At 42.0% G+C, this 21,745-nt stretch overlaps 1 pseudogene; it reads right to left on the bottom strand.

The window, feature by feature from the left end:
- Positions 1-16,896, bottom strand: part of LOC148139653 (putative G protein-coupled receptor 139) — a 49,145-nt pseudogene extending 32,249 nt beyond the window's left edge.
- Positions 16,897-21,745: the final 4,849 nt, after the last annotated feature.

Raw genomic sequence — 21,745 nt, 5'->3', positions numbered from 1 at the left:
CAGCATCAAAGGAGCAGGAGAATCGACGTTTCGGGCATAGGCCTGAAGAAGGGCTCATGCCCGAAACGTCGTTTCTCATGCTGCTTTGATGCTGCCTGACCTGCTGCACTTTTCCAGCAACACATTTCTAAGTACTTGGTGAGACCACACTTTGAATAATGTGTCCAGTTCTGGTCGCCCTACTATAGAAACAATGCAGAGGTTTTGGAGAGGGTGCAAGGAAATTTTACCAGGATGTTGCCTGCACGAGGGCTTGTAGTAGGAAGAGAGGTTGACTCCGCTCGGACTTTCCTTTTTCCAGAGAAGGAGGAAGACAGGTGACCTGATCGACCCACACGAGGTAGTGAGAGGCAATAGCCAGAGACTTTTCTCCAGGGCAGGATTGAATGGCACGAGGAGTCATAGTTTAAAGATATTAGAAGAAAAAGTATAGAGGGGACGTCAGTGTTAGCGTCCCTATGTGGAGAGTTGTAAATGCATGGAATGCGTTGCCAGCATTGATGGTGAAAGCAGAATCATTATGAACATTTAAGCGACTGCTGGACATGCACATGGACAGCAGTGAATTGAGGGGTGTGCAGGTTAGTTTATTTTATTTCACATTAGGATTAATCCTCAGCACAATATCGTGGGCTGAAGGGACTGTTCTGTACTGTAATTTTACATGTTGTATGTTCTATGAATTTCCTCCTCAATGTGAAGTATCAGCCTCATGTCTGTGTCACCCTCAAAGTTATTTATTGTTCACTCCTCCCCATCCTCCACATTCTCATCCTTATCGTTTTTGAATATCATGAAAAATCCTCTATTTTCTTTCTGGTTTCCAGGTGTTGTTCATCGAGGAAGATTTGAAAATCTCAGTCCTTGTTTTACTTCTGTTCGTGGATTAATACACTGATGCAGTCGAGTTCTTTTCGAAGTGTGCATCAAGTCTTATTTTGGAGATGGAGCTAAATTCTCCCTTTGCACTCTGCACTTTTGCAATTTTTATTCATTAGGCTTGCACGTCATGAATATTGCACTCGGTTTTGGTATCTTGCACTTCCACCTTTGCACTTTACGTGCAGCTGAAGCACGTTAATTGTAACAATTCCTGCAATAGTCAAAGCAGAAGGATTTTTCCATCCGCTGGATGGACACAGAACCACTCGTTAAGTTGGCTTTAAAGAGCGAGACTGATGTGGATGAACATTCATACTGTAGGAGATCAACTCACAATCACATGCCTACCTTGAATTTGAAGCATCAAAGGAGAAGGAGAATCGACGTTTCGGGCATAAGCCCTTCTTATGCCCGAAACGTCGATTCTCCAGTTCCTTTGATGATGCCTGACCTGCTGCGCTTTTCCAGCAACACATTTTGAGCTCTGATCCCCAGCATCTGCAGTCCTCACTTTCTCCTACCTTGAATTTGAAGTAAATTATAATATAAAACACCGACTGTTCTTCATATTGCAAAATAAATGAAAAGAAAATTTTGAGATAATTCACTAGCGGTTTTGCTCTTCAAACAGAATGATGGAAGCTGCAGATTTATTTTTGCTGTACTTTATCAATGAATGATAAGGTTGGAATGGTTTATTTCGAATAGGAACAGGCAGCAATGTGTGTCTGCCACTGTCTGATGCAACGAGAACGGGATGATTTTCTTCCCATAGTACAGATGGAAGCCTCTTTCTGCTTCTCTATCACAGCAACGAAACAAATAGAGTCAAAACAAGAATAACAAACGTTCCCTCATCGAAACAGACGTCCTTGTATCAATTATCTTTTGAATATTGTGAGGGTAATTCGCACATTATTAAAAAGGGTACTATCTGTGTGTGTTTTTAAAGAACATAGAACAGTACAGCACAGAACAGGCCCTTCATCCCACGATGTTGTGCTGACCATTGATACTCATGTATGCACCTTCAAATGTCTGTGACCAATTGCATATCCGGCAGTCTCTTAAATGTCCCCAATGACCTTGCTTCCACACCTGCTGCTGTCAACGCATTCCATACTCTCACAACTCTCTGTGTAAAGAACCCGCCTCTGACATCCCCTCTGTACTTTCCTCCAACTACCTTAAAACTATGACCCCTCGTGTTATACATTTCTGCCCTGGCAAATAGTCTCTGGCCATCGACTCTATCTATACCTCTCATTTTCTTGTATCCCTCAATTAGGTCCCCTCTCCTCCTCCTTTTCTCCAATGAAAAATGTCCGAACTCAGTCAAACTGTCTTCATAAGATAAGTCCTCCAGTCCAGACAGCATCCTATTAAACTGCCAATGAACCCTCTCCAAAGCATCCACATCTTTCCTATAATAGGGCGACCAGAACAGGACGCAGTATTCCAAGTGCAAGCTAACCAAAGTTTTATACAGCTGCAACAAGATCTCACGACTCTGAAACTCAATCCCCTTGTTAATGAAAGCCAAAACACCATATGCTTTCTTAACAACCTTGTCCACTTGGGTGGCCATTTTAAGGAATCCATGTACCTGCACACTAAGATCCCTCTGTTCCTCCACACTACCAAGAATCCGATCCTTAATCCTGTTCTCAGCTTTCAAATTCGACCTTCCAAAATGCATCACCTCGCATTTATCAAGGTTGAACTCCACCTTTTACCTCTCAGCCCATCTCTGCATCCTGTCAATGTCCCCCTGCAACCTACAACAGCCCCCTTTACTGTCAACGACACCTCCAACCTTTGTGTCATCTGCAAACATGCTGACCCATCCTTCAATCCCCTCATCCTAGTCATTAATAAAAATTACAAACAATAGAGGCCCAACGACAGAGCCCTGTGGAACACCACTCACCACTGACTTCCAGGCAGAATATTTTCCTTCTACTACCACTCGCTGGCCAACCAATTCTGTGTCCAGACAGGTAAGATTTCCTTTTATCTCATTCCTCCTGACCTTCTGAATGAGCCTACCATGGGGAACCTTATCAAATGCCTTGCTAATGTCCATATACACCACATCCACAGCTCGACCCTAATCAACGTTTCTAGTCACATCCTCATAGAACTCGATAAGGTTTGTGAGGCACGACCTGCCCCTCACAAAGCCGTGTTGACTGAATTTAATCAAGCCATTCTCTTCCAGATGGTCACAAATCCTATATAACACTTTGCAGATGACAGACGTGAGACTTACTGGTCTGTAATTGTCGGTGATTTCCCTATTTCCTTTCTTGAAGAGAGGAATTAAATTTGCCTCTCTCCAGTCCTCAGGTACGACTCCAGTGGAGAGCGAGGATGCAAAGATCTTCGCAAGTGCCGAAGCAATCGCATTTCTCGTTTCCCAAAGCAGCCGAGGTCAAATCTGTTCTGGGCCTGGCGACTTGTCAATCTTAATGTTTGGCAAACTTTTCAGCACATCAGCTTCCTCTATCTCTATCCATTTCAACGTGTACACCTGCTCTTCAAAGGTTTCATTCACTACATAGTTCGTTTCTTTCGTAAATACAGAAGCAAAAAAACTCATTGAGGTCTTCCCCTACCCTCTCAGACTCCACACACAAGTTCCCTGTGCTATCCCTGATCGGCCCAACTCTTTCTTTGACCATTCTCTTATTCCTCACATAAGTGTAAAATGTCTTTTTATTCTCCCTAATCCGTTCTGCTAAGCCTTTCTCGAACCCCTTCCCGGCTCTCCTCAGACCATTTTTGAGCTCCTTCGTCGCCTTCCTGTAATCCTCTAGAGCTGAGTTTGAGCCTAGCTTCCTCCACCTTATGTAAGCTACCTTTTTCCTTTTGACAAGAAGCTCCACCGCTCTCATCATCCAAGGTTCCTTTATCTTACCCCTTTTTGCCTGTCTCAGAGGGACATATTTATTCATCACTCGAAACAACTGTCTCCACATGCCTATAGTGCCTTTACCATGGAACAATTGCTCATAGTTCATGCTTCCTAACTCATGTCTAATCTCATCATAGTTTCCTCTTCCCCAATTAAATATTCTCCAATTTTACCAAATCCTCTCCTTCTCCATAACTATATAGAATGTGAGGCAGTTGTGATCACTATCACCAAAATGCTCTCCCACTGCAAGATCTGATTCCTGCCCCGGATCGTTTCCGAGCACCAAGTCTCGAATGGCCTCTGCCGTCATCGGCCTGTCAACGTTTATTGTTTACACTGATGTACCAGCATTATTTGAGGTGGCTGTAAACAACAAATCCTGAAGAACATAGCGGGTCAGACAGCATTCATGGAGGCAGAGGAAGCTAACTCCTCGAGACTAAATGACTCTTCTGTAGAGCTGTTTCTGCCTATATCATTGGTACCAATATGTACCACGACCTCTGACTGTTCATCCTCTTCCATCACTCCGTTCTGAACACGCTTCTCTCACCTCTCATTCATATAAGTCCTTCATTCCAGTTAGCATTCTAATTATTGATAAAGTTACTTACATTCTTTCGTGAAGTTCTGTGGTGTGTGTGTGTGTGTGTGTGTGTGTGTGTGTGTGCGTGCGTGCGTGTGTGTGTGTGTGTGTGTGTGTGTGTGTGTGTGTGTGTGTGTGTGTTTATATATATATATGTGTGCAGACCGAATTGGAATAAATACAAAGAATTGTTGCAGTTACAGAATGTAATGATATTCTGATAAGGCTATGAATTTATACGGTATTTTCCAAGTGGTCAGACGTCGAAATGCTGTGAATATCTTTCCAGTTCTTGAACTGGTGAAGTGAACTAGATGATGTTCATGGAGTGTTTGAAAATAACCATAGAGATGTACAGCACAGAAACAGAAACCTTCTGTCCAACACGTCCATGCTGACCAGTTATCGTAAATTAACCTCGTGCCATTTGCCAATATTTGGCCTATGTCTTCTGAAACGCTCTTATCCACACACCAATCCAGATGTCTTTTAAACGTTGTTATGGTACCAGCCTCCACCACTTCCTCTGACAGCTCATGCCGTAGACAAACCACCCACTACATGATTAAATTCAGAATTTTCCAAGTCTCTGTTGCATAGATATTGATCAATAAGCAATAATCATTGGGGACAAGCGAGAAGTTGGTGCAAACGCTCAGCAAACTCAGCACCTCGTGTTGCAATAGCACAATAAATAATTCTTCAGAAGATGTGTCACTGATACCTGGGTCAAGGATGTCTCTGATAGTGCTGAGGGCATTTTTAAGGGGGAGTATGAACAGCCAGCGGTTGTGCTTTACAAGCAGCAGTTCAGAAATTAAAGGTTAATGCGATCAACAGGCTTAGTGTTTTCTGCTCCAGGAAGAAAAAGATGTGAAAATATTGAGGTGCTCACAGTATGAAAAGAATTGCAGGGTATAAAAAGAAGAATATTCCGAAAAAAGTATTTAGAAATTGTAATGTAAGATTTTCAGTGAAAAAACTAAAAGTGAGATGAGGAGAAACTACTTTATTCAGGGCGTTGTCAGAATTTGGAATGCCCTGCCTGGGAGAGTTAGGAATGTGGATTCAAAAGAGAACTGAATGCTGTCTGACCCGCTGTCTTCTTCAGCACTGGTGGCTTTCAGTACAGACTCCATCATCTGCAGTATTTTTTCCCGAATGTTTGAAGTGATATCTCAGTAAATTATCTTGCCATCAAAGGAGATCTTGACGGAGCGTGGCACCAAAGATCCTGAACAAAACTGTGATCAATAGGATTTGGAGACAATCCTGAGTTTGGTAATATCCTCGGCTGAGCAATGGGAAAACCAGTCCCTGCATGTTGTATTCCAAGTAACTTGCCATCCTGACGAGAGAGTAATTCTTTGTTTGTTAAAACTGTTGGAATCCACTCCAAATCAGCTTTGCGAATGCCTGCGCCACTGGGAGACAAATGGTTAAAGAAGGCAGCTCTCTGCAACCTTCTCCAGAACTGTTGGGGATGACAAATAAATCCAACCCAGGCCAGTACTGACAAAAACCCCGTAAACCTCCTGCTACAATTAACAATATATTGACGTTTTTGCAGTTTGCTGTAATGTATCAGAAAGGTAAGATATTGCTGGATACTTATGAGCCCTGCGACATCAGGAACATAACATGACTTTGAGGTAAAGATTCCCATCAGTTTCAATCTAACAGACGATTGATCATGCGATGTAAGTGTCACTGAGTTCAACATTTTCGTGGCGAGTTATCACAATGCAACACATCATTGATATTTAGGGACGTGTCAAATGCAGGTTGTTTGTAATTTTTCATTTATTATCCATAACCAAATACGTGAGAGTCAAATAAAAGGTCAGCTTCAGTATTCCAGTTCAGATCAGACAAATTGCCCAAGTTCAATAGATTCAAAAAAGGAAGTGCTGCAGAAACATATCAGATCTGGGAAAAATCAGAGCAGAGGGAAACAGCAATTTTTTTAGACCAATTTGGCTTTTTTTCAGAACAGGCTCATATCAGATTCGATACGTTAATTCTGAATCTGCCTTCAAATACTGCTGCACCATTTTCCGTTTCGGACACAGACTTCCATTTCCTCTGTTCTTGATAGGTCTAGATGTTGAGCTTGACTTGATTTGGAGAATATGATCCATCCCTGTTCGCATTAGAGCTGTTGTGCCGATGACATTTGTAAAACACCAGAGTCTGTTGCTTCTTTATATCCCCAAAAAAACATTTTTGCGAATATCCCACGAAATGTATGAATCTCTGGAAATTTGTATCTGAATAGACATTTTAGAGGCAGTTGCACTTCACGAAACAAAAGCAATGGATGATTGTTGTTGATGATGATAATGTTGATGATAATGATGATGATGATGATGATGATGATGGTGATGATGATGATGATGATGATGATGGCACAATCTGTAGTCTTCACCGATTATGTTCACGTCTTCAGGATCTTAAAACCTGTCTTGCATATCACGGAATCATTACACTAAAGATAAAGCTCACTCAGCCCATCGTCTCTGTGCCAGCTTGGACTGAAGTATATCTCTACTGATGTTGTCCTGAACATTCCCTGTACCCAAAACATTTTGCCGTCTGCCCCTGCTTTTAATTCTGACTATCCTGTGCAGATATGAAGAAAATTATCAGCTTGTTTACTCTGTGATTAACCAGTACGTGTAAAATATAATTCTCCACATCCCATTTGAAAATTTGCTTCTCTGTTCACATTGTCGTTCAACATTCCAGCTCCGAAATGTCAACTGTTTCCTTGCGTGGATTACATCTCATTCCATCTTTTGGAAAGAGTGATGGTGTCTGGGAAATATGACGGTACTCCTCTCCTGTTTCCACAGCCACTTGCCCCATTCCTTTCCGTCTCCGACTCAATGCCATATTCATTCTGTCCCTGATTCATTAAGCCATGGGTTTTAATGAACACGATCATTCTATATGCCACGTTTGGCTTTGGATTGAAGTCAAGACATGTACATGTTACTGCTTAAAGCAAATAAACTACAATGACCTTAGAAACATTGCGTGTTGAAGATACAAAGTGTGAAGAACTTCTAGCGAAAACTACATTTCCTGTGAATGATCAGGGCAACCATGCCCAGTGAAGATCTTCTAATTGTGTACATTTATGTGGGGGAGGCGCAGTGGTGCAGGCAGCTGCAGTATTGCACATGTACACCACAGTAGAATTGTCTAGGCGATGAAAAGTGACAACCATTGCGTTCCCTCACCAATGACATCATTAAAGCAATTCGTGATGCGAGATAAGCCCAAATAGCCACATCAACATCCAATCCAGTCCAGTTATTATTGTAAGTTGAAAGTGCAGTCGTGTAAGGTGTTAACTGGAACTGTTTGTTCAGCACCAGTGATTGATGCTAATCTTCATGGATTCTAATTGTCTCATTGGAGGGTTTCCATCTGCTATTCGTAAGGGGCTTATTCGAATGCATTATTTCATTGTAGAAGCAGCTGTATCACCTCGGATAATAACAGGGAACAGCAGCTGCAGAGAGAGAGGGAGGAACATTTATAATCTGAGAGCTTTCGACTGGAATGTTCCTACAATGGATCAGAATCTGAGAACAATAGCTTGGAATGTTCGAAAAATGCACCAGAATCTGAGAGCATTAGACTGGAATGTTACAACAATAGACAGGAGTTTATTCTGAAGTCTTCACTATTTTTGCAGGGGAACATTCCATTGCAAGATATGTGGGGTACTGATGAATATTCATACGGTTTGCAATCCCATTCTCGCTGTTGTCGGTGTTTCTGGTAAGTCTCGCTATCTCTGTTGATTTATTGATTGCTAATACCAATTGAACATCATTCCTATGTACTTTATCCACATTTGGCAATGACAGAAACTATTGTCTTCAGTTTCAATGACAAATTCCATTCCTTATACAGGAATTCCCACCTTGCTCTCACAAGAGACGGAGAACAAGCCTGTTTGCAACCTCGAGGGAGCTTTTTGCCATAAACTTAATTATGTTGCATTATTCTCTCATCACCAAGCGCGTTCATAACAGCTCCAGAAATCCCCAATCTCCACCTCCATGTCAGTGCTTTTGCTAAATAAACTATTTAGCAAAAGCACTGCTAAAAAACCCATTGGTAAAATTCAGACTTTATGGTTACAGGGCTCAACTGGCCACTTGTCCAATTACAAATATTTTGACCACAATCTTGTTCTTGTCTCTCAAATAACTTTATGAGAGGGACAACGTTTCACAGTAATAATGTCCCAGGGTGCGTAATTCAGAGGCACAGACTATTATATTAACTACAAGCTTTGAAATGCTCCTACAACTAATGACAGAACTTAAATTCAAATGATAAGTATTGTATGCAAATACATTTCACTAATAGCAGCCATAATACCAACATCATTTTGTCAAAAAAAAACTGTCTGTTTCGCTGATGTCCTTTGATAATGAGTTTTAACAGTGTTACGTGGTCTGGGTTAAGAGAGATCAGACGCACCACAATGTGTTTGGCTTTATATTGCCTTGTGGAAAGGTCACAGCCAAGGGCAATTTCTGATGGTCAACAAATGCTGCCAATGCCAATGATGCTGACATCCTATGTAGTTTTAAAAGAAAAAGTCAAATCAAACGAAGAACGTTGCTAGAGATCTGGAAGATCAGAAAGAGATCTGAGAAACAGAAAGAGAAAGTGCTTGGAACATTGAGAGGATTAGCAGGTTCAGACGAGAGAAGACCAAAGTTACCATTTCCAAACCACAGACCATATATCGGAACGGACAGCAGCTGGAAAATCGTGCGATTGATTGTGGTGACAGGGATGCTTGTTTGAAAGTGCAGAAGGTGTGAGTTGATTATATGGAGTAACACAGACTGAGAAAAAAAAACCCAGAAGCAAACAGAGCTGTGTGGAGTATCAGCTAGGATGGAAATAGCATGTGTGACCAATTTCGTTTCTTTTTCTTCAATTTCCCATATCACTATCATGTTGTTATTTATTCCAAATACCTGTTTAAACTGATTTATGTCCCTCATTTCCTACTCCCTTCGTATGGTCGTCTTCTTTTATTGAGTGATGGTCGTGAATCTCCCTGGCTGGGTGAGCATTTATTGCCCGTTTCGAGATGCTCTTGTGAAGGTATTCCTGAGCTGCAGCCTTGAACCATTGCAGTCCACGCGCTGTAAATCGCCGGTTCCTATGTCTGTCTGGATCGATCTCCTGTTGATCTTATAGTGATTAATATAACTGAGTCGCGGCCCATCTCGAAAGGCAGTTCAGAGTCACTGATATATTTCGAGGGTCAGGAGTCACATCCAGGCCATACGAGGTGAAGGTGTCTGGTTACTTTCCATAAGGACATTAATGCTCGAGATGTGTTTTCTGACAATAGAAGAGAGAGTCATTAATTCTTAATTCCAGTTACATAACGAATTCAAATTACAAAATCAGCCGTAGTGGGATTCAATTCCGAGGCCTGGGTAATTATCTGTTTCAGTTGATTGATACCCGAGACATCATCCTGATGAGCCATCGCTTCCACAGCAACACCATTCATCTTGGACGGCAACAGTGGTATTGCTATGATCATGACTGATGTACAGAAAATTGTGCAGGTATATTGTCAACGACCTCAATGGAGAATTGTACTCTTTATATTTAAGGTCACTGAGCCTGTGCAGAGATGCAATGTTCAATCCGGCAGGAACATTAACTGACGAGAAGGAGGCACTGAGTGGGTTAACCAGGGATACACCAATTTGACTTACTTTTGTGACTAGAAATTCAGTGAAGGTTCTGCAGATGATGCTCTCGTCTTTTTGTTGTTGCATGCTGCAATCATTAAGGGATCCCTCAGGGTACGGTTATCCCACTCTGGACAAGGTCTGTTTTCAGCATTTACATTGTATCTGGGTCTGCAACATAGGTAACCAATGGTGGGAATGGAGAGAGGCTAGGTCGGTGATTTGGACAGGTTCAGAAACAAACAGTCTGAAATTTAGACGCAGTTGAGCAGATTTGAGTAATATAACCCAGTAGATTTGAAGACATGCCGATGAGTGCCCTCAATCTTTCAATAACACGTGGATGAGGCAATTTGTTTAATTTCCGGTGCTTGTGTTTGGTTCAATTAAAAGTGAGAGAAATGGCCCTTAAAATTACATAAGACGTTCTGGCGTTTGAAGACAATTGTCAAGTTTGATAAGGAAGTTTATAAGTACAGAAGGAGGCGATGCACTTAGAATTGGAAAGGAGGTTGGATTTGGATTGACCCAGGGACAAAAGGAAAGCTGAATGTCTCAGGTAATTAGTCAAACACTTCGGTGGGACGAGAAACACGCAAGTGCAGTAAAGTTACAAAATGTTAAATTAAATCTGAGCAAAATGGGGTTAGAAGATAAAGAAAGGGAGAGGGAAAAATGAAAAAGAGGGGCAATTGGCTACAACAAAGTCGAAATCATAGAGGGGTTAAACATGCGTTGGCAAAAAAAAAACGGAATCACCAGACTGCCTTTGCCTGTCGCTTATGGGTGCACTTTACCCGAGTCTCAGAAGATTTCAACAGCAACATGAATTTGACTGGGACAACACTACCATTATAGGGCAAGCGAAACAAAGAAGAGCCAGGGAATTCCTAGAAGCTTGGCACTCATCCACAAACTCCATCAACAAACACATAGTCCTGGACCCAATATACCGGCCACTACAGCGGACAGATGAAACTGACAACCGGAAGCGGCAGGGTCAGGCCACTATAAATGCCGGAGGAAGCACCACAGAAGCGCTTCACAGGAGGCTCCCAAGCACTGAGGCTGTCACCTAGACAGGGGAAGAAACGTTTGCAACAAAAACTTCCAGCTCGGCGAACAGAACCACAGCATTTCAACAGGGATCAGTTATTCGAGGCTAACTAAGCTAAGTAAGCCAGGTCTTTATTTTCCTATGCCATTGAAGATAGCAGGAATGCATATGTGGAATTCGATCCCGCAGATCCAAACCAAAATGAGACATGGGTTCTGAGGAGAACGTTCTGGGTGTTGGAGAAAGAAGCCCATCATTTAAACAAGAGGAGAACAGAGAAATGAGGGGAATTATATCCTTTCCAACAGTTCAACCAGGGCCTAGTGTGGACGAATAAAGGAAGTGTGGCGTATCCTTACAAAAGCAACCCAGTTCCACCTTCCAATCTCGGGGGAAGATAGAGGGGCACAGCAAGTGAACACATTTTAGCTAGCATGGTACTACCGATGCGGGTGTAAAGGACACTATACACAGGAATATGGACACCATGCGCGGGCACACTCGCAACCACAGCGACCAATGACTGCAGCCAATCCATATACTCTGGACTCCCAACTGACTTAATGGAGAACACCGTTTTAACACAGAATTAACAGTTGAGCATACATCTCTTGTGGCTGACATCACGAACAAGTTACACACTCCCAACGGTTCGGACACGACAGAACTCTCCAATAATTCACTGATCAAAAAGGAAATCGAAAGATACCAAGTCTGTAAGACAAAGAACCAAACGGTGTATCCACCACGTGGATATGTGACAATACTAAAAGTCTCGTCCAGACCAGAGGAAAGCAGACTGAACCAGACTGTCAAATGCTAAGATTCGTCATTCAGCACATGTTCACTGGAGGGAATGAGAGAACATGGACATGGGAACCGGGAATCATTGAATCCCAACAGTGAGGAAACAGGCCCTTCAGCCGAACAAATCCACATCGAACCTCTGAAGAGTAACCAACCAGAAGTATTCCCCAACCCTGTTGTCATTTATTGACCCCTGACTAATATGCCTAATCTCAATCTCCCTGAACACTAACGGCTGATTAGCATGGCCAACTCACCTCACCAGCACATCTTTGGATTCTGGAAGGAAACTGGGGCAGACAGGGGCAGAATGTGCATGCTCCACACAGTCGCCTGAGGCTGGAATTGAACCCGTGTCCTTGGTACTGTGAGGCAGCAGTGCTAACCACTATGCCATCCCTGAGGATATAATTTTGCCAAGCCCCCAGAGACCGAGGACTTGTGACAAAGTCACGTGTCGCTTTTCGGTGCCTATTTAACTCATTAGTCAATATGATGAAACAGGTGCTGACAGCAGCCAAAGCAAGGCGTCAGAGATACTGATGGTCTGAATTCTCCTTAATTTCGCATGCCTCTACAGAGCCAGTTCTGCCAAATTATATTCCTATACGCACTGATGGGATTGACCAGATTACTGTTGCTCGGTTTTCCTGACATCGCTCATTGTACATAATTTTTGTTCTCGCTTCTGTCCCCAGGATACAACGACCACCTCATTTTCATTTTTTTTAGCATAATGACCACCTTCTTTGCATCTTCTCTGATCACTCCAATATCATGCCATTTGTCACTGTAAATCGAATTTGGAAAGTATTGGCTTCTCCACCCGAATTAACATTCCAAATGGGGTTCCCATTGCAGCACAGAAAAAGTGTGGGGTGGTCAGTGTTTTGCATTACACCTACTCTAAACTATTCTGACAATAGATAAGGACAACTACGGAAACAAAGTTGATCTCTCAAGAGGACAAATACGACCACATATAACATCGTCAAGATCTACTTCATCGGGATAATCATCAACCCTGGAAGCAACAAAAAATAACATCTAACAGACCAAGAGATGTATACCCATGATAAACAAGGTTTGGCGCAATGGATGAAGGCAAATGTGAGGATGGTCTGTTATGTTTAAATCCTTATATATATATATATATATATATATTTGGATATAAGTATATAAAAACACAAATTGAAGCTCAGCCGATTGTTACCTGAGCACAGAAATTACATATGATTGCTGCGGATTCTCAATCAACGTGTGCCCTGAGATGAGATGCTTCGCATACTACTCAGATAAGGGATTTGGAACTCGGACAGCGTTGCCCTGGAAATCGTAGAGTGCAAGGTCGTTTTGTATGCAACTCGGGACGGCCTAAAACCCAATCCACTTCTCCTGACTCCACCCCCGGTTTATAAAACAGATTAGATTTTAACCCAATTGGAAAAATTCTCTCTACTATCATCTACCATAAAATGTTAACTATGTTGATAAATTTAGCAGAACCCTAAGTGACATAGTTGTACTCTTCCCCACTTAAAACGACTATATCTCCATTAGACTCATAGATGATTGGGACGAAAGTTAAGGACAGTTGACTGGAAGGTCAAACCCAGAGCAGAGAAGCGACAGAAAGGGAAATGCTCAATGACTTAGCGACAGCATATGTATGCACGTGAGTGCAGTTGAGAGAGTGTGTGTCCGTATGTGTGCAAGCCTGCCAAAATGTGTGTGTGAGTGTGAAGTGATATAAGTTTGTGAGAGGATGCGTGAGTGGGTGAGAGTATTGGTGGTGTACATGTGTGCATACGCGAGAAACCTTGCAAATCAGAGAGGGCCTGCATGAGAGTCTGAGCATGTAAGAGTGTATTTGTGTGTGTGAGAGAGAGACAGTGTAGAACGTAGTGTGATCACCTGCAGTGTGACATGAACGCAAGGCCCCGTTGAGGCCATCCTCCAGGACACCGAACTTGGCTATCAGCCTCTGCTAGGACACTTTGCATTGTTCCCTGTCCCGAAGTCCATCTTGCAAGAGGTCACTGGAATGTCCGAGACCGAATGTTTCAGACCACTGAAGTTTTCCTTAACTGGGAGGGAATACTTCTGCTGGTGATTGTTTTGCGGTGCCCATTCATGTTTTGTTGTAACGTTTGCTTAGTCCCAACAATATACCACACCTCAGGGCATCGTTGCTTGCAGCGTATGAAATAGACCACTTTGGCCGAGTCCAATGAGCCCCTATCACTACATGGTGCATGTTGTCCCCGTGTGTAATCGTGGTATCCTTATAGGCACTCTGGCATGTCTTCAGTACTTGCCATGACAGGGTCGTACATGGAGGCTTGCAATCTGTGCATCCATGTAACGCGGGAAAGGAAATATTGCCTCATGCTCACTTAACACATATCAATATGGGACGGGATATTGTCGGATCACCAAAGCAACTTCCGTCTGAGGCCACACATGCCTGTCAGGGTAGTGCCAACTCAGCTAATAGATATACACAAAACCGAAAGGGTGGAATTCAATGTGAGTGAGGAATTTCGGCAAACTCTGGAGGACTACCTGAAGAAGTACACCATTGGTCTCCAGCTCCTTCTGGATGAGTTCCATCAGATTCAAGTCTGTCTGGGCACAGTCCATAGAACTATCGCCAAGATAGTTCAGCAGGTCAATGATGCCAGTGTGGAAAATACAGATATTTAAGCAATTCTCACTATCTTCACAGTCAACCCTGCCTATTGTGAAATAGAAATATCAGAAAGACTCAATCTGGATTCCTCACTGATTTTACTGTCTCCACGAGCCTATTAAATGCGATTGCAATTGTTTAATTATTTGTTTAACCTACTAAATATTATTTTCTGTTTGTTTGTGTAAAATATACTGTCCTATTCTTTATGTGAAGTATTCTCCAGTTTTACGATGTGTGTTTGATTTCTCTTGTGATTTTTTATTGCATTTGTTCATTTTGCCAAATTATTATTTATTTTTAGTTTACGACGTTCGCCTCATCAGCCCGTTCTACGATATTTTTGTTCCTTTTCGACATAGTTTGATTTTGCTTGCTTGACATGCAGCTCGGTGTGTTTTTCGAATATGCTACTTATAAGAGTCTATCTATTTCAGTTTATGTTGCGTTTTCCCTGAGCCTGGCTGCTCACCTAATCACTGCATCGAGATTGGTTTTGTGATTATATGATCAATCAAGCTTCGCGTTCATGCACAACAGGAGTGAATGCGGCTAGATAGGCTGCTCGAAATGACGGATTTATGATGGATTTATGATGAATGCACAATAAATGAGACACGCTGGTAAATTGAGGCAAGCCTTCATCAAAGTGTATGTGCTAATAAACATGATGCAAAATTCAGACAGTATTTAATTGATCCAGAAGCTGCAGACAGTACAATATATATTTGAATTTCAATTGAGAAGTATCAACCTGAATGCCATTCCCAAGACAACCAGAAAAGTCGAGTTGTTTTTCAGGCACAGGGACACCTGACACCCTTATTTGGAAAGTATGAGAGGACTTGCGTGCACCCAGTACCTCCAAGAATGAGTGCCCAAGAGCCACTTTTCCCTTGATATCGCAGCACCTGGTTTGGCCCGATTTTTCAGGGTGATCGAGCTCTGGTCAATTTAGTGATAAATATTGAGGGCCCTCCTAAATTGTTGCCAAGACTTCTAAGTATAGGGAAAACTGCAACACCACATTCAGGAGCCGTAATTTGAGACCAACCCATCGAAAAGAGAAGACACTCCTGAGACTGCTGGGAGAAGACCAGATGATCATCGCCACATTAACCACGGTTAAAGTCGAGTGTGGTTGTATACGTTTATCTGGAGTTCAGTTAAAGCAAAGGACAGTTGATTAGATTTATGGGGCAAATTGTTAGTTTATCGCGTATTTTGTTATTATTGTATTCATTACGTTAACTAAATGAATTTTGTCGTTAATTAATATTAAGAGTCAACTCGCAATTTCTTTGCTAGATACAAGATTTAAAACAAACTGCATGCCAGCTGAAACTGCGTGAATTTGATTGCAGCACAGATTCATCAAAATGATAGCTGAATAGCAAGGGTATAACGGCGAATAAGTAAAGTGACACAACCCCAGTGCGCTCTTCCTGAAGAATCGAAGCGAATGAAAGTTTATGAAATAAGAATGGAATTTGCAGGGCTAGACACATACAAAGGCGCCTTGATCTTCTGGATATCGGACGACACTTGCTTGTTTATTTAATAAACAATAAGCCGAAACCCTTTCAAGACTAAAGTTAAGGAACAACTCTGTAAATGTATGGTCATGTGAGGATACCAGGTGACGATGGCAGATTTCCTCGATTAAGAGCATTATTGATTCAGATTTTTTTTCTTCCAAAATAATCGGTGAGTTCCGGTCTCGGTGGAGTTATGTTGTCCATAGCAATGGCCTGTAAACCCATCCCCAAATTGTTCCCAGAGCAATATCCTGTCAACCAATCGCCAATCTGTACAGCTTGCATCAGGCAGTGGACCCGCTCTACACTTTTCACTCAGCAAAAGCGTGTGGTCACACACTACACTTCCCGTTGACAACAGGAGATGAGAGAGGATTTGAGGAAGATAATTATGGAGAACATAAGGAGAGTAGGAAAGAAGATGATATGGAGCGAGACTGAAAACAATGAGAGAGTGACTTCACCCTAATGTAAGAGCTCAGGCCCATTCACCTCCCCTTTCCTGAGGACCAGAACTTGGGCTTGAGACTGTGTCGCTCCAGTACAGCTTCTTCAACACAAAGACAAACAATAATATAATTCTGTTTGCTGCTTGGCAGTAAGTTTTAACGGAGATTATTATTCTTTGCACATTGAAGCGATAGATACAGTAAGTGGGATGATGCATTTTCGCAAAGGCCCCCTGAGTTGAGAGAAAAGTTGAATAGTATCCCCGTAACACCCTGTAGGAGAAGATTGGACAAACAAGCACGACCCGCAGTCTGTTACTATAGCGACAGGCTGCATCATAGAAACGTAGAAACATAGAAGATACCAACAGGATGAGGCTATTGGAGCCTAACAGCCTGCGCCACAATTCATCACGATAATGTATGAACGTCCACTCAACAGATTAACACTGCTTTCTCCCCATAATCTATGACCCCATTCACCCAAGTGCTATATCTATCTGCCTTGTGAATTCATTCAATGTTTTGAAATCGACTATTTCCTGCGGTAATGAATTCCACACGCTCACTACTCTTTGGGTGAAGAACTGTCGCCTCATTTCCATCGTAAATGATCCAGCCCGAATACCCAGGCTGTGATCTGTGGCTCTGGTCACAATCATAATTGGAACATTTCCCCTGTATCTACCCTGTCTACTCCTCTTCGAGTTTTACAAGTCTCCATGTGACTATCCCTCATTCGCCTGGAGTTCAGCGAGAACAATCCCTAACCCAATCACTCTCACCTTATATGGCAATTACATCATGTCCTCAATCTGCCGGTGTAATTGCTGCATTCGTTAGAGAGTAAGAACACCCTTCTTCAGCAACGGAGACCAACACTGTCACATTATTCGAGGTGTGGCCTCACCAAGCCCCTATTAAACTCTAGCACACATCCCTGCTCCTTTACTCGAATGAAGACCAACATAGCATTTGCCACCTTTATCGTCTGCTTAACCTGAATGCTTACCTTTAATGGCTGGTGCACAAGGTCCTGCTGCAGGCACCTGTCTCCCAAGTTATAGCCAACCAGGTAGTAATCTAATTTCTTGTTTGTGCTTCCAAGGTGAGCAATATAATTCTACTAGTTATATTACATCTGACATTTACTTGCCTTTCATCCAATCTTTCCAGATAATGCTGAAGTAAATGTGCATTCTCATCGCAATTCTTACTTGTACCTAACTTCATATCATGTGCATGCTTTGAGGAATTACATTTTGTTCCCTGGCAAATCATTGATATACATTGTGAATAGTTGGGTCCTAGCACCGATTCCCATGGTACTTCACGAGTTATTTCCTGCGAATTTGAGAACGACACATTCATTTCTACTCTTTGTTTCTTCTCTGCCAACCAATTTTACACAGAACATGGAACATTGAACAGGACACCACAGTACAGACCCTTCAGCCCTCAGTGCTGTGCCGCCATTGTCCTTACTCTAAGATCAGACGAACCTACATACTCTTCATTTTCGAGACTTCCATGTTCTATTCAAGAAACGTTCAAATGTCCATAAAATATCTGACTCAACTATCACTTCTGAGAGAGCATTCCAGGCACCCACCGATCTCTGTTTAAAGAATTCACCTCTGATATCTCCGGTAAACCTTCCTACAATTTCCTCCACGATGTGAAAATGTCTCTGATTATTCACTCTATCTCTGCCTCTCAACACATTGCGCACATCTGTCAAGTCATCTCTAAAGCATCTTCGCTTCAATGACAAAAGACGTAGCTCCCTCAATCTTTCTTCAGAAGACATTTCCCCCAGTCAAGACAGCTTTCTGGTTAATGTTCTCTTATCCCTCCCGAAAGCTTTCAGATATTTCCCATAACGAGAAGACCAGAACTGAATAAAATAATCCAAGTGTGAAGTAGCCAGGATTCTGTAGAACTGCAGCGTATGTTATGAAGTTGAAGGTGTGCACTGTATCTTTGAGAAAGACTGAATGAAGATACCTGTAATGTTACTGACAGCAGTTTCAGCGTGTACTTGAAACTTGAAAGTCTGAACCTTGAGCTGTGAAGCAAATATCTGAGCTTGGTTGCTCCGATTTCACAGAAATTTGAATTTAACCAATAAGTCAAAACTGTGCCCCAAGATATTAAAAACTAATCGAATTTGATTTTTACTATCTTGACAACATTGAACCAATGCGATAATCCGATAATATGAAAAGCCGACATTTTGGAAAGTTAGCTGAGAAAGATCACCGCCAGACAGACTACCTGCAAACTCTCTCTCAGAAGGTAACGTTTAAATAAGATGTATCTCTGCAGTAGGAAACCGAAAAAGACCCAGGGAGATCTTCACAGGGAGTAGGACACCGGAGAAGACAGCTGTGTTCGGTCTTGAAAACTGATTCTACTTTAAATTTTATTGCGGCTTTATTGTATCAGCATACTGTTACAAGAGTGGGCGGTAGATCAAAAACCTTGAAGAGAACAGAGACTGAGAGTTGTAAACGTTGTTGGTTAATGTTCTGTTTTGTAGTTAAATAATAGTGTTATTTATTTATTCTTTAATAGAGGAATGTAGGTAGTTATCTGTCAATTGTACTTTCACAGATTATGAGGCGAACTGAGCTTTTCTGTGCGTTTAGTTTGATTGGCAGAAGGGTTCCCGATCGCGGCGTAAGAGTCTGGAAGCCGAGTCCATAAATTTGGCCAGGTGTAGACAGACCCAGCTGATATTTGGGAAGATTTAAACACTTTTGGATTAAAACATTCGATCAGGTTTAAAGACTCGCCAATTAGTGTCCTAGATCATTAACTAAAACGTAGAGGAGACAATCCGTTTAATTTCAGTTACTTGTGGTTTTTTAAGTTAAAAGTGAGAGAATTGGCTCTGAAAATTGCTAAAGCCGTTCTGGGGTTTGAAGACGATTAACAATTTTTCCAAAAAACGTTAGAAGGAAAGAAAAGAATTAGCAAAGTGTTTCGGATTGGATCTAAACAAGGGCAAACGTAAAGAGGAAAGTCGAAGTTAATTACTCAAACACTTAGATGATTCAGAGAAAAAGACAAGTGCAGGAGAGTTAGGAAAACGTAAGTTGCATTTAAGGAAAACCGAGTTAACAGATAAAGAAATGGAGAGAAATGAGAAAGAGAGAGAAGAAAGCGAGAGAGATGAAAAGGAAAGAGAGAGGAAGAAGAAAGACAGAAGGTACTTAGCTGAGCAAGAGGTAAAGAAGAAAGAGAGAGAGAGACAAAAAGAGAACAGACAGAGTAATAGAGAAATAGAGTTTAAACTTCGGAAGTCGTGACTTCGCAAGAAAAATCAAATTAACAGGATGGAGATGAAGGGAGAAGGTAGTGATATATACAAACATGGTCAAAACTGCCACATTTTAATGAGAAAGATGTCAAAGCCTTCTTTATTTCATTTTTTTAAAAATCGCTAGACAGATGGATTGGTCACGGGATTTGTGGGCAGTTCTAATTCGGAATAAACAGGAAAGTCGGACGAATGCGGCCTTTGCAACACTGTCAGATGGAGGGGAAAGGGATGATTCAAATGTTAAACAGAGTGTTTCGAGGGATCATGAATTTGTATCTAAAGCACATCGAGTGCCGTTCAGAAGCATATATAAGGAATCAGGTCAGACCTTTGCTGAGTTCGAAAGGACTAAACATTGTCATATTGATAAATGGGTGCGGGCCTTAAAAATAGTTAAGACCGATGAGACTCTAAGTTCAGGTTATTCCACTGGAGGTGTATTAAAAAAATCCCCTTCCAGACACGATACGAATTCAAGTGAATGAACCCAAAATTCAGGAAGTGAGAAGAGCAGCAGCGATGGCAGACGAATATACATTCAAACAGAAGGCAAACCCCAGCTTCCAGCAAGACATTCATTCTGAGAGGGATAGAAGTTGCGAGAAGGGGAGATCCTGCACTACGAAACAAAGAGTAGAGAACACTGGTAAACGTTTCCTATAGGTTACAAAGGAAGCCTAAGAGGATGGAATGGAGGTGAAAGATCTTAGGTGTTTTCCACTGTTGTAAACTCACGTAAACTCATAGCGCTGGTCGTTAAAGAAAGGCACTGTGGGAAAAGACGTGGGAAAAGAAGTAAAGCCAGAGGCATTTCTGAAGGTCGGAAAGAAAATCCCATGAAAGTTCGAGGAGCTACAGGAGAGTGCACAACCAAAGTAGTGACTGGGTATGAAACTCTTGTCTGATCTCTGTAAATAGTTCGCTTCTGTGGGTAAAATTTACTCAGAAAGGAGTAGAAGGGCAATAAATTATAATTGTGAGCGATACAGGATCGAACCAGTCTCTAATAGTAAGAGATGTACGTATTTGCACTCTTTCTGATCTGTTATCCAAGAGTGGTAATTGGTGGGATAGATGGGCAGATGTTCAGTGTTCCCCGATATAAGATCAGGTTGGAGTGCCAACGGAAGACTGGGGAAGTAATAGTGGGTGTGATTGACAGAGCGTCAGTTCCCGGAACCCAGTTTCTTTTTGGAACAATTGAAAAGTCTCCAATTAGGAAGTGAATGCTCTTGTCGTGGAAAAGCCGAGGGAAGACCACCAAACTGAGGAGTTAAAGCAAAGATTCCCTGGTCCTTTATCAGATTGTATAGTAACAAGGTACCACTCCCATAATTCATACCACAGTGCAAAATCTAAAGAATAAGGTGAGGGAGTTGAGATTCAGTTAGCGGGCAAACTTTTTGGTGCAATGGTGCATGAAAAACTGAATAGGCAGAGTTTAAAGCAGAAGAGATTAGTTCAGAAAGGGTAATGCACTAAGAACAAAAAGACGAGACAAGAAGATAGACATATATTGATGCATACTCAAAATGGAGGCAAAGATGAATCCTGATGGTTATTATCTTAAAAATGAAATCTAGAGACGAAACTGGAGACCACGGCAGGTTTGTGCAGGGTTGAAATGGGCCGAAGTGCACCTGTTTGTGTTGCTGGTAGTGTACACGGATGAAATGTCACGGGTTGTACATGAACTACATATAGGAGGTCACCGAGATGCATCGAAGAGTAAGGCTAAT

The sequence above is a fragment of the Chiloscyllium plagiosum genome, unplaced genomic scaffold (assembly GCF_037043375.1).
Source record: "Chiloscyllium plagiosum isolate Xiang-an unplaced genomic scaffold, Cpla_swu_hap1 HiC_scaffold_38, whole genome shotgun sequence".
Classification (NCBI taxonomy): Eukaryota; Metazoa; Chordata; class Chondrichthyes; order Orectolobiformes; family Hemiscylliidae; genus Chiloscyllium; species Chiloscyllium plagiosum.
Note: the sequence above shows the minus strand (reverse complement) of the source record. Positions and strands in the feature narration are given on the sequence as shown.